Consider the following 20,496-nt stretch of genomic DNA (forward strand, 5'->3'; position numbering starts at 1 on the left):
CTACACCCAAGATTGCTCTATCCAGCAAAGCTTTCATTTAGAAGAGAAGGGCAGATAAAGTGCTTCCCAGATAAGGTCAAGTTAAAGGAGTTCATTATCACCAAGCCCTTATTATATGAAATGTTAAAGGGACTTATCTGAGAAAAAGAATATTGGAACTATGAACACTAAAATGACAACAAACTCACAACTATCAACAACCAAACCTAAAAAACAAAAACAAACTAAGCAAATAGAACAGGAACAGAATCCCAGAAATGGAGAGCACAAGGAGGGTTATCAGCAGGGAGGGGTTGGGAATTGGGGGAAAGGTGCAGGGATTAATAAGTATAAATGGTAGATATAAAATAGATGGGGGAGGGGGGAGATTAAGAATAGTATAGGAAATGGAGAAGCCAAAGAACTTGTATGTATGACTTATGGGCATGAACTAAGTGGAGGTAATGCTGCTGAGAGAGGGGGTACAGGGTGGAAGGGGAGAAAGGGGAGAACAAAATGGGACAACTGTAATAGCATATCAATAAAATATTCTTTAAAAAAATAAGAGATGTGACAGTGAAGGGGTCAGAGTCCATCAGGACCATGACTGCAGAGCGCTCACCTCTAATTATAACTCTACATTGCCTCCAATGCCACTGCTAGAATGAACTAAAGGTATTGCATTTGTAGGGAAAGCAAAGATTTAATTATTCAAAGGTCACCTTCTTTTAAAACCTCTCAAAAATGTATTAATATATTAGAAGGTGCTTCCAAAAATGCTGTGTCACATTCTATTTAAGTTGGGTTATGACTAGGTACTCATGTTCATTTTATTGTTTATTAAATAAACCTGTTTATACACACTTACATCTATACATATATTTCAAAATTAAAAAAACAAAGAGAAAAACACAGAGCCTGACTCCAGCAGCTGTCTTTGGAACAGCCAGCCAGGCATCAGGAGCCTTGCCTTCCCATTGTAAAGTAAACAGCACAAGGTAATGGCAGTTTCTCATTAGGAAATGTTTATGCTGTGAATCTTTCACCTCCACTGTTAGTTTTGGGTTCGTTAGCATCAACATTCACTGATGACCCCAAGGTAAGCAAGCACTAAATGTCATCAGACTTTCTTTCAATGAAACTCCAGTGACGCTGTTTATTTTTTAATGTCAGAAACTAAACATCGGTCTTTGCTGTTTGGAAGAAAAAATATTACTACTCATTTTGAGTGATTAGAATATGAATAGAGAAATTCTGCTTTTCTCTTTCTAAAACATATTTTGCATGTGAGGCAAAAAAAAAAGGCCATTTGTTCCCCAAAATAAAATTTCCCTAACCATCAATCTATTTTAAGCTGTGTTTATTAAAAATTTACAGTCAGAAGGAAGGCACAAAGGCAACTTCCACCAGGGAGGATTAGGAATAATGGAAAGAACATGAAAAAAAGTAACAAAAAGCTTTGAGAGAACAGCTTATTTTCTGTTAAATAAACTCTAATCATATATATTGTTCTTTTAAAAACACAAGTTGCACAATACATATAGTATAACCCCACTGTTATTAAAAGCATAATTATATGGTGCAGATTTGTGGACACAGAAAAGGATCAGAAAGGAAAAACATCAAATCACCTGGAAGTCTAGGGTATAACAAGAGCTGGTGTGACTTCAAAATTTGTTTTATACAATTCTGACAAGTTAGAATTATTTTTCAACACATGTACCATTCATTTCTAAATACTTTAAAGTAAAATGTTAATTGTTCAAAAGGTTTCATAAAGGCAAAGCTGCAAATTAACCAAATGTCACTTTAGCTACAAATCATAGAAAAATTCCAACAGGATGAGGAAAAGTCAATGACCCCGTGAAGATGTATTTTTAGAAAGTGTTTTTTAAAGCTGATTTGTAAGATGAGTATTTGATAGGACAAGCTTTGCTTCCAAACTGCAGTGAACAGCTACTGCAGACCAAAACACAGAACTGAGTCAGAAGTTCTATTTTTGAGAAAAGACTTAAGCAGGAAGGGTCACTCAACAAAAACAAGCCTGGGTTATCAGGGAGCATCCTTGAACTGGTGCCACAGTGCCACTGGCACCAGTCCCAAGTGGTGCCACAGCACCACTCCCCTTCAAACACTCCACCACACTCTAGAATCGTGAAACCCTGCCCTTTGCACAAGAGGCTACGTAGGGCACCGGGCTAAGATCAAAGCTCAGGCCGCCTGAGCAAGTCTGAGGAAACTTCCCCTGGAGCGCAATGAAGCACCCCCTGACTTGCCCCAAGACTGGCCACTCTGAACTTAGAAGAAACTGTTCACAGTGCTTCTGCTGTTTATTAATTCAGGTTGTCAAAAGTACTACTATATGCAATGGTTCCCAAATTTTTATTTCAGAGAGAAAAAACATGCCCTATAAAAATCTCTATTACTCCCTCCCCAGATTATTATTTATTTATTATTTATGTCATGTTTCTATTTTAACATTTCCTTAAAAAGGGATGTTAACACTTTCAGAAACAGGAAAGATGTATCTTTGTATCAATTCAGTAGATGTCAAAAGGCTGACAAAACACCTAATCCTGATTTTAAAAAACAAAAAACTTTTTCAGTGACAATTAAAATGATACTTGCTGAGTATCACAAAGAACATCTTTTAAAAACAAGGGCAAACACAAATGCTATGTACTTATCACACTTTTAGGTTAGTTCATACTTTTTAAAGGATTTCAAAAGTTGATGAAAAGGCAAATTTTTTAGGAAAACTATTTTTTGAAAGCCTGAACAAGTAACATTTGAATTTTTAAAGAATTATAAAAGCTCAAAAAAGGTGCCAAGCTGAGACAAACTCATAGGCCAGTTATTCCCTAACCTTTCCAGTAAGAAATAGGAAGTGGGACAACTTTCCTTTTCCTTCTGGTAAAACTGAGAAATTAACAAAGAGCGCCCAAGAGAAGAAAACTGCATGTTACCCTCACTTGCCATCCCTAGATTCTCTTTTTAACTTTTGCTAATTTGACACACAAAGAATGACATCTTGACTTCTTTGATCCATGTGTCTATAGTTCTCCTATGAACTCTAAGTGCTTTCTGTCCATTTTTTAAGTAGGTTTGGTTTTCTTCCTATGCATCTGTAAGAGCTTCTTGTAAATTAAGGACATTAACCCTTCGTCATGTTGCAAACATTTTCCCCAGAAAAAGCAAATGACTGCTTTTGCCATTCTGTTCATACCACTTGAAATAAAAGATACTTTTAAAATCTCTCTGATGTCAAATCTAAGTACCTTTTGGCAATCTCTTCTATTACTTTGTGCTTTGAAAAGCCCTCTCTGATCCAAGATCAGAGAAATATTCAGCATCATTTTCAGCTAGATGTTTTAGGTCAAAATCATTTTTAAATGTTTATCAGCCATCCCTTTAAAAATGCATATCCATCCTGGCCTGTGTGGCTCACCAGCCTGTGAATGAAAAGGTCACCAGTTTGATTCCCAGTCTGGGCACATACCTGGGTTGAAAGCCAGGTCCCCAGTTGGGGGCATGTGAGAGGCAACCAACCACACGCCAACGTTTCTCTCCTTCTCCTTCTCCCTCCCTTCTTCTCTCTCTAAAAATAAATCTTTTTTAAAATGCATACCTAGTAAAATCATTGCTCTAAGAAAATAAGTATAATTATGTTTCACTTTAGTTGTAGAGCAAGTAAATGTCCAGTATTTGAGGACAGGTTAAATTATAACAGTAAAATACTTTATGGTAAAATACTACAAAGCTACTCTACAGTATACTATCTGATGACATGAAGAAAGTCACAATCTGTTACTAAGTGGGAAAATAAAAAAAGAACATCTCCATTTTTATTTAAAAACTACACTTACTTGGCAAGCCAGGCAAACTAGACACCTAAATGTTCAAGAGTAATCCTCCCTGGGTGTCAGGTTATAGCTGATGTCTTACTTCTTTATGCTCTTCTGTTTTACACATTACTAATGAACATACCACATATCTGTGATTAGAAAAAAATTTTAATTCACAAATACATACAAATCACTAAAAAAAGAATTTTGCCCACATGCTTACGTTGCAACTGTCTTTCAAAAAAATTTGAAATGCCTTTCCTTCACTTAACATATTTAATCACACATTACAAAGGGGTTAACAAACAATGAATTCAAGAAATGTGGGGGCTTCACCAATCTTCCTAATTACCTGAGGTTCTAAAGAGTAATATGTGACTTATATTCTCAGCAAATGACCAAGTTAAACATGCAACCCAATGACAATTATCAGTGGTAGTAAGTCGAACCCTGGTAAAAGAAACGGTTCCATTTTCCCCTTAATAAACTGTGCCTTAGCATGTGAACAAGCACTGTTTGAGGACAAGAAAGCTGAGAGGCCTATTTTAACTATGCTCACCCCAAAATTTCCAAAATCTTTCCAAAATGTCTAGGAGTGATCATGATTAGACAGTAATCAGATTAGAGTGGGTAGATGTCAGAACTTTGAACTCAGACCTGGAGATGGACACGCCTAAGTTCCAGGCAGGCAGACCAGACTGTGCCCTGGTCTCTTACCCAGCACCCAGCCTGAGAATGGCGCTCAATAAAGGTGGGTGGGAGAAAGAACACAAAGGGCTTAGAAATCTAGAAGCACTAAAGGCTATTCTCTGAGTTTGATATAATTTTTTATTTTTTAATTCTACTGGAAAAAAACTGGGAAATTAATGCATAAGGGCTCTATCAACCTAAAAGAGTCATCATATGTGCCCAAAGGGAAAAATACTAAACACCAAAAGTACCCCAGCCTAAAATTTGAGAGGAAAGCTTGTAAATGACATCTAGCCTCCCTTTCTGACTGTTTAGAATAAGAGCACCCAACTTCCAGGCCAACCTACTTAAATGTGAAAAATCTTCAAGTTCAAAGTTACTGTTTTCAGCCCTGGTAGCAATGTGCACGTAAAAAGCTTTTATGGCCCTGACTGGTGTGGCTCAGTGGACTGAGTGCTGGCCTGTGAACCGAAGGGTCACTGGTTCGATTCCCAGTCAAGGAACATGCCTGGGTTGCAGACCAGTCCCCAGTAGGGGGCACATTGTGTGAGAGGCAACCACACATTGATGATTCTCTCCCTCTCTTTCTCCCTCCCTTCCCCTCTCTCTAAAAACAAATAAATAAATTTTTTTTAAAGTTGCTATTTTCTTAATTCAAAGGTGGCAGCTGATTATTCTAGACATATTTTAGTAGAAAAACAGACTTGAAATCTAAAAAAGAATTTTAAAAATCAAGTTCTGATAAGACTTTTATTCATTTCTTAGACAAATGTTGCCTTTGAAACTTTAAAGTTTGAAAATGAGATTTTTATTTTGAAAACTAAACTGAAAGAAAAATTAACTACAAATAAATGCTAGTTCTCAAATAAATCATAAAAATTATAAGTCAACATACAGAAAATATTTATAACATTTATTAAAGTATCACTATGCCTGATATAAAAAATATTATAAATCACTAGGAAAAAGATAAATACAAAACTAGAAAAACTAGTAAACATGAATAAGACAAACAAAATATGAGTACAAATGGCCAAAATCTCATTAAAAAATGTTACTAGCTATAAAAAAAAAATAAATAAAGCAAAATACCCCTGACCATGTGGCTCAGTTGGTTGGGCGCTGTCCCAGCAAAGTAATTGGTCTCCGGTTCAATTCCCAGTCAGGGCACATGTCTGGGTTGCAGACCAGGTCCCCAGTAGAGGGCACTCAAAAGGCAACAACACACTGATGTTTCTCTCCCTCTCTTTCTCTCTTCCTTCCCCCTCTCTAAAAATAAATAACATATTTAAATATATATTTTTTCAGGGGTTGGTTTTTTTTTGCCCTGAGGAAGATAACAGGAAAAAGGGAAAGGGTCCTCAAGGAACATGTATAAAGGACCCATGGACAAAGCCAAAAGGGGTTAGGATTGAGGGTGGGAGTGGGGGTGGATGGGGCAGGGAAAGTGGTAGTGGGAAAATGGAGACAACTGTATTGAACAACAATAAAAAATTATTTTAAAAAATAAATAATAATACAAGAATTAAAAAAATGGAACTGCCTTTTGACCCAGTGACCCTACTGCTGGATATATATCCTAAGAATTCTGAAACACTAATCAAAAAGAATATATGCACCCTTATATTCATAGCAGCATCATTTATAGTAGCCAAGGTCTGGAAATAGCGCGAGTGCCCATCAGTAGATAAGTGGATAAAAAAAAGCTGTAGTACATTTACACAATGTGACACTATGCAGCTGTAAAAAAGGAGGGAAACTTACCTTTTGTGACAGGATGGATGGACATGGAGATGATTGTATTCAATGAAATAAGCCAGTCAGAGAAAGATAAATACCATATGATCTCACTCATATATGTAATCTAATGAATAAAATAAACTGATGAACAAAACAGAAACAGAGGCATGGACACATGGAACAGACTGACAGTTGTCAGAGGCGGGGTTGAGGGGGACACTGGATGAAAGAAGGTGAAGAGATTGGCCAAGAACATATACGCACAGTCCATGGACACAGACAACAGTGTGGTGATGGCCAGAGGGAAGGGGGAGGAGGGCAAAAGGGGGAGAAATGGGGTATCTGTAATAGTGTCAACAATAAAGATAAAGAAGATAAAGCAAATACAAATGTGCATACATGTGCATATATACATACAAAGAAATTTTACTTTCAAGTAAACAAAACAAAGAATATTCAATGAGTAAAACAAGCTATTTTATGTGTTTTTTCATCATAATCCTAATATTCTTAATAGTCTAATAGAGGACTCCAGTCCCACTTCTAGATATTTTTTCAGTATGTCCAATCTTAATTCTGACCAAATAGCTTCAGTGTTCTTTATATGATAATCCCTAAAAGAGCTGTGAATTTCTTGCATATTTTTCTCAAACTACTCCATTTCCTATAAGCAAAAAGCCAGAAGACACAAAAATTCCTGAGAAATAACACACTCTCCAAGGACTCTGCTCCATCCTTGCTCTCATTACAAACCAGGGACAACTACACACATCAGCAGAAAATCAACAGCAAAACTATTTTCTTTCTCAGGAGGACAATGTCAGTGAAAAAGAAAACAGAATTATCTTCTGAAGGGCAGTTGCCTTGTAGTACAGGCTTCTCCAGCTAGGTATCCATGTTCTAGGAACCCATCTGTATCAGTGCACTAGCTTTGTTGCATTAGGCTTCAGTGATTTTTTTTTTTTTTTTTGAAAACTCTTCCAACACTTTTGCTCATTTCATGATGGGCAAAAGTGCAAACACACCTGCCCACACCATGCTGAGTGTTCACCAGTTTCTGACCAAAAAAACAGCATGACCCCACTGCCCCACCCTTCCTCTTCACCCCAGCCACTTTCTTTTCTTTTGTTTTCCCAATGAGAAAAGGCCTCCAAGGGAAACGTTGGGGAAGTAGAAGAGGTGAAACAAACAACAACAAAAAAAGGCAGAAGCACCAAAAGGCATCAAAATAGACCAGTTCAAAAACTTTGAGCAGTGGAAACAATGTCTCAATAGGTGTGTTGTACCCAATGGAAAGTACCTGGAAGGTAACTGAAGTTTAAACATGTGAGAATAAATACACATTTTTTTATAAATAAATTCTGGGGGAAGGGGGGTTGGGGGTTCCCCTGGTATTAATTGAAGAGAAATTGCACAGAACCCTCTAATACATTCTTCACCAAAGTGACCAAACATTTCACACATGAGGAGCAATAGCTAGCAGTACACACATTTCTATCCCATAGTATATTTGGTCAACTATGCACAGGCTTTAAAAATGGTATCTGCATTTTAGCTCATTTAAAGCAGTGAGTGGTTCTCAATCCTGGCTGCAAATTGGAATCTACCTGGGAAATTTTTTAAAACGCTTAGGCTATACTGATCAACTATACCCAAGTCTCTAGGGATGACAGCAGGGAGTTTTTTTTTTTAAGTTCTCTAAATGATTCTAAGTTGCTGTCAAGGTTGAGGAACACTGACTTAAAGCATGTTTTTCAAACAATAAATAATGACTCATGAGAGTGAATAGAGAAATCAACTCAGTAGGCTGGGAAAAGTAATTTTTAAATTAATAAACAAGTAAGTAAATGGGATGAAACAGACTAGACTAGAAGAAAATATCAGAATGCATTGCTCCTAGTGTGAATATTGTCTCATGAAAATTCAGTTAAAAACATGTAATTCTTGGCAATACTACCAAGATTGACCTATAAATTCAATGCAATCACTATCAAAATCCCACCTGCCTCTCTGGCAAGAATTGACAAACTGATCCTAAAATTCAAATGGAAATGCAAAAGACCCAGAATACCCAAAACAATCTTGAAAAAGAAGAAAACTGGAGGACTCACACTTCCTAGTTTCAAAACTTAATCCAAAGTTATAGCCATTAAGACAGTGTAGTTACTGGTATAAGAAGACAAATAGATCAATGAAAAAGAATTGAGAACCCAAGAAATAAACCTTAACATTTATGTTGGGTGATTATGATTACATGCTTTTTGACACAGGGGCAAGAACAGTCTTTCCAACAAATGATGATGAGTCACCTAGATATCTACAGTACAGGAATAAAGTTAGACCCCTGACCTCACACCACATATAAAAATTAACTCAAAATAGATCAAAGACCCAAGTCTAAGAGAGAAAACTATAAAACTCTTAGAAGAAAACACGGATAAATCTTTGCGACCTTGGCCGAGGCAATGGTTTCTTAGCTATGACATTACAAGCACAAGCAACAAAAAAATATGTAGATAAATGGAACTGCATCAATTTAAAGCTTTTGTGTTTCAAAGGACATTAGAAAGTAAAAGACAACCCATAAAATGGGGGAAAGTACTTACAAATTGTATACAAGATAAGAGGCTAGTATGTAAAATGTATTAAGATATCCTACAACACAACCATAAAAAGATAACCCAATAAAAAAAATAGGCAAAGGCTCTGTATAGCCAAAAACACGCATATAGCCAATAGCATATGAAAAGATGCCCTACCTCACTAGTTATCAGGGAAATGCAAATAAAAACCACAGTGACATCTCACTTCACATCCATTAGGATGGCTATACTCAAAAAAACAGACAATCACGCCTGCTGGTGAGGGTGTAGAGAAATTGGAACCATCATATACTACACATTACTCTGGAAAAGTTTAACAGTTCTTCAAAATGGTAAACACAGAATTTCCGTACAACCCAGTAATTCCACTCCTTGATATTTACCTAAGAGAAGAGAAAAACATGATCAGACAAAAACATGCACAGGAATGTTCACAGTAGCATTATCCTTAACAGCTAAAATGGAACAACCACCCAAATATCCATCAATTGATTGGTAGCTAAACAAAATACAGTAGTTGCATACTACAACATGGATACATCATAAACACACACTAGGGAAAATAGCCAATCAATACAGATAACATACACCAATTCTATTTATATGAAATGACCAGATAATGGCAAATCCATAGAAAGTACAGAGTCGTGGTTGCCAGAAGCTGAAGACAGGCAAGAACAATGAAGGACTGCTAATAGGATGGAGTCTCCTTTAGGTATGATGGAAAACATTCTGAAATTAGATAGTGTGAAGATTATGGAACTCAGTGAATATACTAAAAACAACTGAAGAGTATATAGAAAGGTGGATTTTATGGTATGTGAATTATATCTCAATAAAGCTTTTTTCTTTCTTGAGGTTACCATGGGATAAACAACCTTTCCATCTCAAATGCTTTACCTCAGAACCATGTATTTCATGACCAGATCGCAAAAATCAATTTACAGTTTCACAACTACTGTAATTTATTCATGAAACAGGAATAGAAATGATCAGAATAAATAGCTAATAAGGTTATGTGTGAATTTTGTAGAACTTTCTAAAAAATTATTTTATTGTTTGTAGAACTTTTTTTAAGATACACACATGTGTGTACGTGTGTGTGTGTGTGTGTCTGTCAAAGAATTGTGATTCAATTAGAATTAGCGCTGGCTGGTGCGGCTCACTAGATTGAGTGCCAGCCTACTAACGAAAGGGTTACCAGTTCGATTCCCAGTCAGGGCACATGTCTGGGTTGTGGGCCAGGTCTCCAGTTGGGGGTGTGTGAGAGGCAACCACACATTGTTGTTTCTCTCCCTCTCTTACTCTCTCCCTTCCCCTCTTTCTAGAAATATATAAATAAATAAAATCTTTTTTTTAGGTGAGTTGATCAAAACAAACTCTAGGAAATATATTTTAGGGGTTGACCAATACCTATTCAAGAAACAAAAGTACAAGATCTCGGAGTTGAAAATAGAAATTGAAAATAAGTTGAAGCCACTTTGAAGCATCACCCTAAGCACTGAACTAAACACTAGAAAAAGTGAATTAGACCCCAAGTCCATTTTTATTGGTCAAGTGAAGTAATAAGATTCCGTACCCGTATACCTCCCAGGGCATCTGGGAGACAAAGAGGGGCTTCCTGCTCCCATCACATGGGGCGGGGGGGCCTGCGGGTGGTTATCTACAGCAGATCCAACTGGGAACCAAAGAGAGGAGGGTGCGAACACCACACCACACTCGGGGGCGATCATCCAAAACAGAGGGAAACACAAGCTGCAGGATGGGCCGCCTAGAAACACAGCACCAGAACTCACGCCGAGTGTCAAGAAGCAGGTGTAAAGAGAACACCAACAGAAAGGGCAAAATCGGCATTGCGCACGTGTTCGGTTTATTTTCACAGGGATGAAAGAATAAAGGAAGAGGAAAAAGAACCCACAAAACTTCTGAGGGACAGCACACTTTCAGCGACTGAGGGTAAGAATCCCTGACACAAAAAGATGCCAGCCGCTGCACAAATTGATAGCATGGCTAAAAAACAGAAGTCCTTGGGATGAACCTGAAGGAAAGATTTCTGCAATTCTTCTTGGCAAGAACTTTGAAATCATCCTAAAAGCAGCAGAGAAACTAGATTTATTTGGAAAATTACAATAACAAGGACAAATGCTACCAAGAATTTGTGTGTTATACAAAATGCCAGGGTCAATGTCAAGGTGACAAAGTTTGTTCACTCAAAACACCATGTGTATTACTGTAATTTAGTGGAAAAGATATGAAAATAGGACACTTCTTTAATATCATTACAGATTATATACAATATTGTATTCCAATAAAAATTGAGAATAAGAGAACCACTGTCACATTTGAAACTGTTCTGTAAGTACTCTACAACTTAATAAGAAAAAGAAATGTATAACTATAAAAAAAAACCCAAAAGGATCATTTGCAGCTATTATGATTACTAAGAAACTCAGGAAAATCAACTGAAAAACGAGAATAACAGGGTTTAGTTAGGTGGCATAGCAGAGAGTGAGATTTTATTTTCTTCATGGACACACGAAAGGACCCTGTTTCCCACCCCCCTTGCATCTAGGATGGGCCAACAGCCTGAGGAAAACATGGCTACTTCCAAGCGTGGCACATGAAAACATCTTGCAGCACCAAGTTCCAGGGCAAACTTAGAGGCCACAGTCAGCTGTGTTACAAGATGGGCCTAGCTCCTCAACTCACCACTTAGGGGAGGAACCACCTAGAAAACTGTGAGCAAGAAATAAATTGGTGTTTTGTTAGGACACAGATTTTGCTAGCATTAACTACCCTGAATAATACAGATGGCGAATTATGAAGGTAGATGGAGCACCAGCGGTATCCTTTCTTTATACATACCAGTTAGGAAACGTGTATGCGCCAGGAAGGAAGGAGCAAGGAGAAATAGTCTCATTCTAAATAGCAAATATTTTTAAATAAACAGCAATAAACAACCTATAGAGCACATACTAGGAAAAATCTACAAAAATAAGAGATGTAAAAGACCTGCATAAATCAAAATATTTGTTTGTGACCAAACAATTCAACATTATGAAGATAACAAGTCTCCCCAAAGTAACTTAAACATTTAATAAAATTACCCATTAAAAGTCTTTTTGAAACCTTAAACTGAAAAGTACTGGGGGAAAAAATGAGTGTAGGCAATATTAAACACATAGTAAAGCCTACTATAAAGTGATTATAATGATGAAATAGCAAGGTCATGGCAAAGGAATAAAGGAGTAGACAGATAAATGAAATGAAGCAGTAAGTCCTATGATAGATCTAAAGATTCGACACATGATTAAGGTGCTATTTTAAGTTAATAAGAAAAAGATGACACCTGGCTAGGACGTCATTGACTCAGTGGACTGAGCAAAGGCCTGTGGACTAAAAGGCTGACGGTTCAATTTCCAGTCAGGTCACCTGCCTGGGTTGCTGGCCAGGTCCCCAGCTAGGGGCGTGAGAGAGGCAACTGATCACTGTTTCTCTCCCACATCATGTTTCTCTCTCTCTCTTTCTCCCTCCTTACCCCTCTCTCTAAAAATAAATAAAGTCTTTTTTAAAAGGATGACAATGAATAAATGGTGCTGGAATAAACACAGAGGATAAAATAATCCTTACTTCATATGCAAATAGATTGAGACAAATTATTTTTTAAAAAACCAAGAGAAAATGTAGGAGAATATTTATAAAATCTTGGGGTAGAGAAAGCATGAGAAACAAAGACTGACATATTTGAATTCAAAGCACAGAACAAATATTTGTAACTTATTACCAAAAATGCAAATCTTAATAGCATATTTCTCAAACACAGTGAAAACAGGATCAAATACAACATATCTCATAGCACCAACTTTACGCAAAGGGTAAGGAAGAAAAATGTTTCATATTAAACCAAACACTGATGTTTCTCGAACAGAATTTTAAAATGTACATTATTTTTAGATAGAAGACAAAGAAGTGGCATGCTTATTACACTCCCTAGCCCTTCAAACTATGCATATATTCCCCCAAAGCATACCTCTGTGGAATAATTTGTGAAGCAATGTCTTACTATATGAAGAGCTCTTGATAATAAAACAGCATTGACCACATACACTACTGTGAAGCAGGTTAAAACAAACATTTTTTTAAGCAAACTTTTTCTATAAAGAGCCAGATAGCAAATATTTTAGGCTGGCAGGTCAAATGAGCTCTTGAATGAGCACAGCTGTGTTCCAATAAAACTTAATTTACAGTAACAGGTGACGGAAGTTCTCTTAACAGCAGCATCCTCATCACCCGGGAACTGGTTAGAAATCAAATTACCAAGCCCTACCCCAGACCTGAATAAGAAACTCTCCTTTGAGATCTACCATGTTAGGCAAGGAAGAGGTTGTTCCCCCCGCCCAGTGACTTGCCTATGGAGACAGAAAAGGATCTGAGCCAGCACTGCAAAGGGGACAACAAAGCCAAACCACATTTGAGGCTGAAATCCCAACTACAGTGGAATGTGTGAGAAATCAAGTTTCCAGCAGTGTTTTCCATCAGAAATGGGGAGAAGACCAGGCAAAGAGTCATAATGCCAAGACCTCTGTGAAGTGACAGTCCAGAATGAAAAAGTTAAGGTGGGTGGAATTGAAGCTGGTGGTGTGTGTTTGCCTGAACAAGGAAAAGACACCTCAAAGAAAGACAGTGTGAAAGAGGTGAATGTCTTGGAGAGGAAGGCTGTGGAAGGCTCCTACAGGAACCAATGGGGGAACTAAATAAAGGAACAAAGGACTCAAGCGAGGATGCAGAAAGGCAAACACTGTAGCCAGCAATGAACAACCGATGGGATAACAGGAAGGCAGGAGAGAGAAGGGTCCTGCTCTCCTTCAGCCCTCAGCCTCCTCCCAATGCACCCCTCCAGCCGCCCCAGAGAGTTTTCTATAACCCACATCTTAACAGGTCACACTCCCCTCAAGAAATCTTTCTGGGGCCATCTAGACAAGATTCAAGCCCCACAATACAGTGTCACAGGACCTTCATGCTCTGTACACCCTTTCCACTCACCACACCCTCGGCCTCCCTCCAAGCATTCTGACATAGTCAACGTCTCTCACATGCCTTTCCACCTCTGCTCATGCTGTCCTTCCATCTGAAATTCCATTCCCACTTTCCCCAGCCCAACCCCTACCTTCAATCCCAAGTCTTTGAAAAGCATCCTAGAACATTAAGGCTCAAACGGCATGATTAAAGTCTACTTGGAGCTTGACAATCAGACAAGCCTGGGGTCAAATTCTGACTCTGCCACTTGGTGGCACTATGACCTTGGGCAAGGGGCTGCCCTCTCACCAAACCTCAGCATCCTAAGCTGTAAAATGGGAATAGTGTAACTATTCCACTGAGCTGCTGTGGAGCAGTTATACGACTTCAGTGAACACAAAAGTGCCAGCAGAGCACCTGGCACCCACATATTAATGCTAGCTTCTCTGCAACTCTTCTATGCCAACAAGAACTTAAAAACCCAGACAAGACCTGGAAATAGCATTCTGTCATTGAGGTCCCCATGGATTAGTAGAGCATTAAGAGCACAATTCAAGACCCAGGAGTTAACTTAGAGAAATTAACCAAGCTCTGTTCCTTCACTGATAAAATGCAGACCAGAACCACACTGACTGCAGATTGTTAGGACAAACAAAGATGATCTCAAGTGCCCAGCACACAACTTATACCCACTGGGGCCATCATTATTGCACTGGCCCTATCATGGAGAGTTGTCTAGTCTTTTTAGGTCCTGTGTATTGCTCGGAAAGGCTCCTAGGGGGAAAAAATTACATCCTTTATACTGCTCTCACATACAACTTAGAAGACAGGGATTCAACTCTGTAAGATTCACATACATAAGAGAGAGAGAGGTGGCCTTCTAGTTGGATGAGCCTTTTCCAGGCACTTCTTGAGATGCCGCAGGACAACTGAAAGAAGAAAGCCTGAGAGATCAGCTACTTTGGGAGACACCTACAGAAAGAGCCCATGAATGAAGAAGGCTTTCCTGAACACTGATCAGGGAAAGCCATGTTTGGGGCATTGAGGCAGAGGTCTCTCCCTACTGAAGAACTCAATGAGCCCTGGCTGGTGTGGCTCAGTGGCTGAGTGAGGGTCTGTGAACTGAGAGGTCACAGGTTCAACTCCTGGTCAGGTCCCTGGTTGGGGGAGTGCAATAGTCAACAGATTGATGTATCTCTCCACATTGTTGTTTCTCTCCCTCTCTTTCTCCCTCCCTTCCCCTCGCTATAAAATAAATTTAAAATCTTTTTCAAAAAGCTCATTGCAGCTGCAGAGAGAAAACAATGAGAATGGAAAAATTCAAGTTAAAATAATGACAAATGGGGGCTGTAAGCTACAATCTAAAGTTGATGAAAAGTTCACAGTGGTGAGAACACTAAGATCCTCTATGAAGTTATACCCTGTTCATTACTGCATTCGTTACACTTGAATACTTAGGTATTTGTTTGTTTATTTATCTTTAGAGAGAAGAGAAGTGAGAGTGAAAGAGAGAGAGAGAAACATCAATGTGTGGTTGCCTCTTGCACACCCTCTACTGGGGACCTAGCCTGCAACCCAGATATGTACCCTGGCTGGGAATTGAACCAGTGACCCTTTGAATCACAGGCCAGCACTCAATCCACTGAACCATACCAGCTAGGGCAGATATTTCTTTATAAAGCATATACGCAAATCATGTCTATCACACTTCATGGGATTTAGGAACTTGTCAAGGGGCATCTTTAATAAATCCAGATTTCTGTTTTTTGTGTTATCTTTAGATCCAGGCCTGCATAACATGTGACTCCACTAAATAGTACAAGAAGTGAATAAATGAGTAGGTAGAACTCCCCATGGAGTAAAGCCTTAGAGGCCACACTTAGACCCAAGGTCAGGGGCTTGCTTGAGGTCAGAGGCAAAAATGAAGACAAAGGACAATGAGACATTCCCAAGACTTATATTTCTGTGGAAAAGGACCTCACCAATATATCAGCCCCCTCCTTTACCATTGCATTTGGGTATGTAAGTTTGGTGTGACAACTTAACATGCCCTAAAACTGCTCCACAGGCTTCTGAGTTAATGGCTGCTTTTGTTCTAGGTGCTCAGGTCAGGAACCTTGGCATTGTCCTCAAACTTTCTCACCCCTCAGATCTAGTCCATCAGCAAACCCCTCAGACCCACTTCAGAAGAAGATCACTTGTTACTACCTTTCCATCCTCAATCCCCAGGCTCCCCAGTCTGACTCACCACCTTCCGCCCTGCACTGGCTGGCAGCCCTGCACTGGCTGACAGTCCTGCTGCCCCATCCTGTCCTCCCTGCCTTCAGTCTGTTCTCACACAGCAATAATCAGCATGTCTCTGTTAAAAGCTAAGTCAATCCACGTCACTCTTCTAACTCAAAACCTTCCAATGGCTCCCACCCCCCTCTCAAAGTAAATCCAGAGGCCTTTACCACATGCCACATGGCCTTACATAACCCAATTCCCATTGTTTCCCTGACGTCAAATGTAAATGCTGTCTTCCTCCTGCCTCAGGGCTTTTGCATTTGCCATTTCCTCACAGGGAATGCTCTTCCCCCAGCTATAACTCACTTCCTCCACCTCTTCAGTCAAGAGCAACTCAGGCATTCCCAGTCTACCTTTCCTAAAAGTTCAGCTCCCTTCCCAACACTCAATACCACCAATCCTGCCAGATTCTACTTCAAAATACAATGTCTCATTGTCTACCTCCCCACTAGTGTGTGAGCTCTATGTGGGCAGGGAATCTCCATTAAGCATCCAGAGCACCGAAAACACTGCTAGCCACACAGCAGCCTCTCAATAAATGCATTAAGTGTGTGAAAGGCCTATGAAAAGTATAAGCTGCAAGCAGACTTCAGTTATTGGAGAGCCAACAATCTAGAACCTGTGACAGAATGACAGGCTGGAAATAGCAAGGCCAGGGAGAAAATGGAGAAAGTGCCATAAAGCACACAAAGGACTTGCTTAAACCCCATGGTAGTAATAATGCACAGCTTAACCTGGAGCAGGGATGTTCCCTAGCAAAAGCATGAAAGGAAGCCCAGACATGCAGCCCTTGGAAGAGAGAAGAACTGAAAGAACTGCAGGGAGTGAAAATAAATTAATGAGGTTATCTGGCCTTGGGATTAGTGTGTTGGGAGTTTTACAGGCAAGGACTGGAAACAGGTCATGAAAAAACCGTAAAATGTTTCAATTTTAAAAAGCCTAAAAGGATTAAATAAAAATACATTTTTAAAAAGCTTTCATTAAGAAGTACAAAGCACTATATAACTTCAAATTATAATTGCTGACTTTTAATTCCCTTAACCAAAATGGGAAAATTCTTTAAGCTACCAGTGGTGCCAGAAATTAGTCCCTAAATAGATCCCAGGTGTGTCTTTAGAGACACTGAAGAAGATGGCAAAAGCCAACTCAGAATTTCCAAAATCCAACAAAGTAAACGTAAGGCTCCTCGAGGGCAAAAGACTGGGTTTTGCCCTGGCTGCTGTGGCTCAGTGGATTGAGCACCGACCTGCGAACTAAAAGGTCGAGGATTTAATTCCCAGTCAGGGCGCATGCCTGGGTTGCAGGCCGGGTCCCCAGTTAGAGGCATGGGGAGGCAATGTGTGAGAGATTGTATCTCTCGAACACTGATGTTTCTTTTCTCTCCCTCTCTTTCTCCCTCCCTTCCCCTCTCTCTAAAAAGAAATAAAATATTTTTTTTTAAAAAAGGACTGGGTTTCATCAACAATGATTTGATCAACCTCACCCAGCACCAAATTAGTGTACAGACTGATGGAAGGCTACAGGAGCTTACTCCTGGGCCATCTAATTCATTTCTGCAATGTCAAGTCCATTAGATTTTGCTACACAAACAGGATAGGGAGCGCAGCATGACACTGGCAAAACCCTTGTCAGTATTCCAGCCAGATACTTTAATGAGCATTTTTGAAACATCTTAACAGATATTAAACCTCAGCTTAATTACCTGTGTCACAGTTAGAAAACACACCTGCCATTCAACCATCTAAAATAAAAAGAAACTGTCAACATGAAAAGTTCTTAAAATACCTAGTTTCTTAAAGAAAAAAAAAATTTCACTCCCCACTCCAAGCAAAGACACCAAAAGAAAACTGCCCTAGTATTCAAAGAGAAGAAACCATCTTGGCAAAGGCAACAGTCCATAAATCAGAGAGCTCCTGCTCAGGCTGTCAAGTGAAATAGGTGGCAGGATGGGCACACCCACTTGCCTCATTTTAACTAGCGGTCGTGCCACGAGGACTTTAAACTGGGCAGGTCCACTGCTGGCCTTTTAACAGGTCGGTGCCCAAAAGCTATTAAATTTTGGGTGAGTGAAAAGAGACCAGTAGTGATTGGTTCACAAGTGACGCTGATAAGTCTACCATAACCCAGTACAGAAATTCCGAGCTGAGAGGCCCTTTATAAATCTCACCAGAATCAAACTCCTTCGGGCCAGGCAGGCAAAGTCAAGTGAGAAGGTGAAAGGCAGGTGTAGACAACTGGAAATCGCGAAGCCCCCTGCCTAACAGCGTTCAAATGCGAAAACAAAATAAAAATGCTCCAGACACTCCAGATTCTAGCCTGCGGCTTTTTAAGAGGAAGAAACTGGCGGAGGGAGGTCACATGGCCAACTAATGACAGCTCAAACCAGACAGTCTCGGGACTCCGGGTCCCTCTCCTCGCACATCTCCGGCCATCTCTGCACTGGATGACCCAAATGTCAGCAGAGACAGCATCTTCGCTTCCCGTCTCCCAGCACTGCCAGAATACAAGTGGCTACTGCTAACGCACAGAACCCAGAAATGCCTTACGAGTGTGACTTTCTTCAACCTGCAGCTGCCCTCATTTACCCTTTGCCCTGATAATCAAGAATCTCCCATCAGTCATGCTTAAAACCCTCTGCAGGCCCAGTTCCTGTCAGCTATCCATCCAAGGGGACATATAAAGTCATAGGAAGGAGAAAATTCTGCGCCCTAAACTAGTCACACTCGAAAATGTCAGTTTCTCTTCCCAGCACGGTGGCAACAAGGGGGACCCGTGACAGGCCAGAGGGAAAGGGCTTGGGGTCGGAGCAGCTGCTTCTAAAATTACTTGGCGCAGCCTTTGTAGGAGAGAAGAAAGCAAAAAATGAAAAAGGCGGCACCCTCCAACCCCCGCCGTTCGCCGCCCCTCTTGATGGCCCTGAATTCCGGGGGCGGAAGGGGGGTCGGGGCGCCCTCACGCACCTCCTGCGGAAGAGCGAGGCGAAAGCGACCCCAGGACGGGCGGGCCGAGGGCCGGGGAGGAGGAGGCGGCGGTGGCCAACCCAGTCCCGGGGGGACCCCACTTGCCTCCCCGCGGCGCGGCCTGAGGGCCCGAGCGCGCTGCGGCTCTCGCGGCGGGCAGCGCTAAGCGTCCGGGGCCCCGGCCAGGCCCGGCGGGGACTAGAGGTCGCCGGGCATCCACCGACCCCACGGCGACCGGCCGGGGTTGGGGCGCGCAGGCCGCGCCGGGGGCCGGTGACAGCCCGCGGGGGCCGTGCCAGGCCGGCCTCGTGGACTCAGCTGGCACCTCGCGGTCCGACCGGCAAGCGCAGCCCAGCGGGCTGGGCGAGGGGCGCGGCGGCCCTGCTCTCACCTGGCTGCAGCTTGCCGGGCTCGCGTCCTGCCGCCGCGCCTCCCCGACGCAGTGCCCGCCACCGACGCCGCCGCTTCTGCCTCTGGTCCCCGCGACAGCCGCCTGCAAAATGGCGCCGCGGAGGGGCGGGCCGGGGGCGGGGAGCCGCGAAGCCGCCCGCCCCCGCGCCCGCCTGGGGCCCACCTCCCTCCCCGCCCAGGACCCCAGCCCTCCGGCCTCCCCCCGAAGGGAGAGGCTGCCCCCTCAGCCTGGAACGCGCCGCCAGGCATCCCGGATCTCTCGCCCCCACCACCTCCCGCCGGGTTCTCTGAGCGCCCCCCACCACGTTTCCTTTATTTCCCTCCCCCGAGTGGAAGTTGCCCCCCCTTGCGTCCCTTACCATCGCACCTGCTCCTGGGGACCCACCTGGAATGCAGAGCGCTCTCCCGAAGTCTCCCCCTCCTGGCGTCCCCTTTTTACCCTGCCTGACAGTGAGCTCTGTCAGCGCTCGGTGAAGATCATCAAGCAGTTTGCCGGGCATTGGGCTAAGAGAGTTGGATTATTTTAAGGCAATTTCACCTTTTCTCCAGTTAGGCCGCCAGGATTTTTAGCTTACTGGCAAAGAGGTCCTCGTTACATTGTGCAGACATGGTCCTAAAGACTGATGGGTCTCAGACTGGAATGCCCTGGAGATCGTGCGGGCTCTGAGGTGCAGCCCGAGATGCTGCGTTTCTAAAATACCCCAAATGCCGCTGAGCGGAAAGGCTGAAAGGACATCAGGAGCCCTGGACCTTTAGCGCATCGCTGCCTCACCTGGAGCGTTTCATTAAGATGCGGACGACTGGGCCCACACCCTGGTCTGCAGAGGCGGAGGTCTGAAACCAGGCTCCAAAATTTGCATTCCAAGGTGGTGCAGATGCTGTGGCTCTCTGGGGATCACGCTTAGCGAGCCACTGTTCTACACTATCAGAATGCATAGCGCCCACCCCCACCCCCCAAAAAACACT

The 20,496-nt window shown here is 41.6% G+C and overlaps 1 protein-coding gene across 3 annotated transcripts in view; it reads right to left on the reverse strand.

The window, feature by feature from the left end:
* SLC23A2 (solute carrier family 23 member 2) overlaps positions 1-19,629 on the reverse strand; it is a 116,641-nt gene extending 97,012 nt beyond the window's left edge. Inside the window, exon 1 of one of the 3 annotated variants that reach the window (XM_045832752.1) lies at positions 19,511-19,629. The gene's annotated coding sequence lies outside the window, so the exon portion shown is untranslated. The remainder of the gene's footprint in view (positions 1-19,510) is intronic. The other 2 variants (XM_045832751.1, XM_045832750.1) reach the window with 2 other exon arrangements.
* Between the last annotated feature and the right edge of the window lie 867 nt (positions 19,630-20,496).

This window comes from Phyllostomus hastatus, unplaced genomic scaffold (assembly GCF_019186645.2).
Source record: "Phyllostomus hastatus isolate PE091 unplaced genomic scaffold, TTU_PhHast_1.1 phas_contig_17, whole genome shotgun sequence".
NCBI lineage: Eukaryota > Metazoa > Chordata > Mammalia > Chiroptera > Phyllostomidae > Phyllostomus > Phyllostomus hastatus.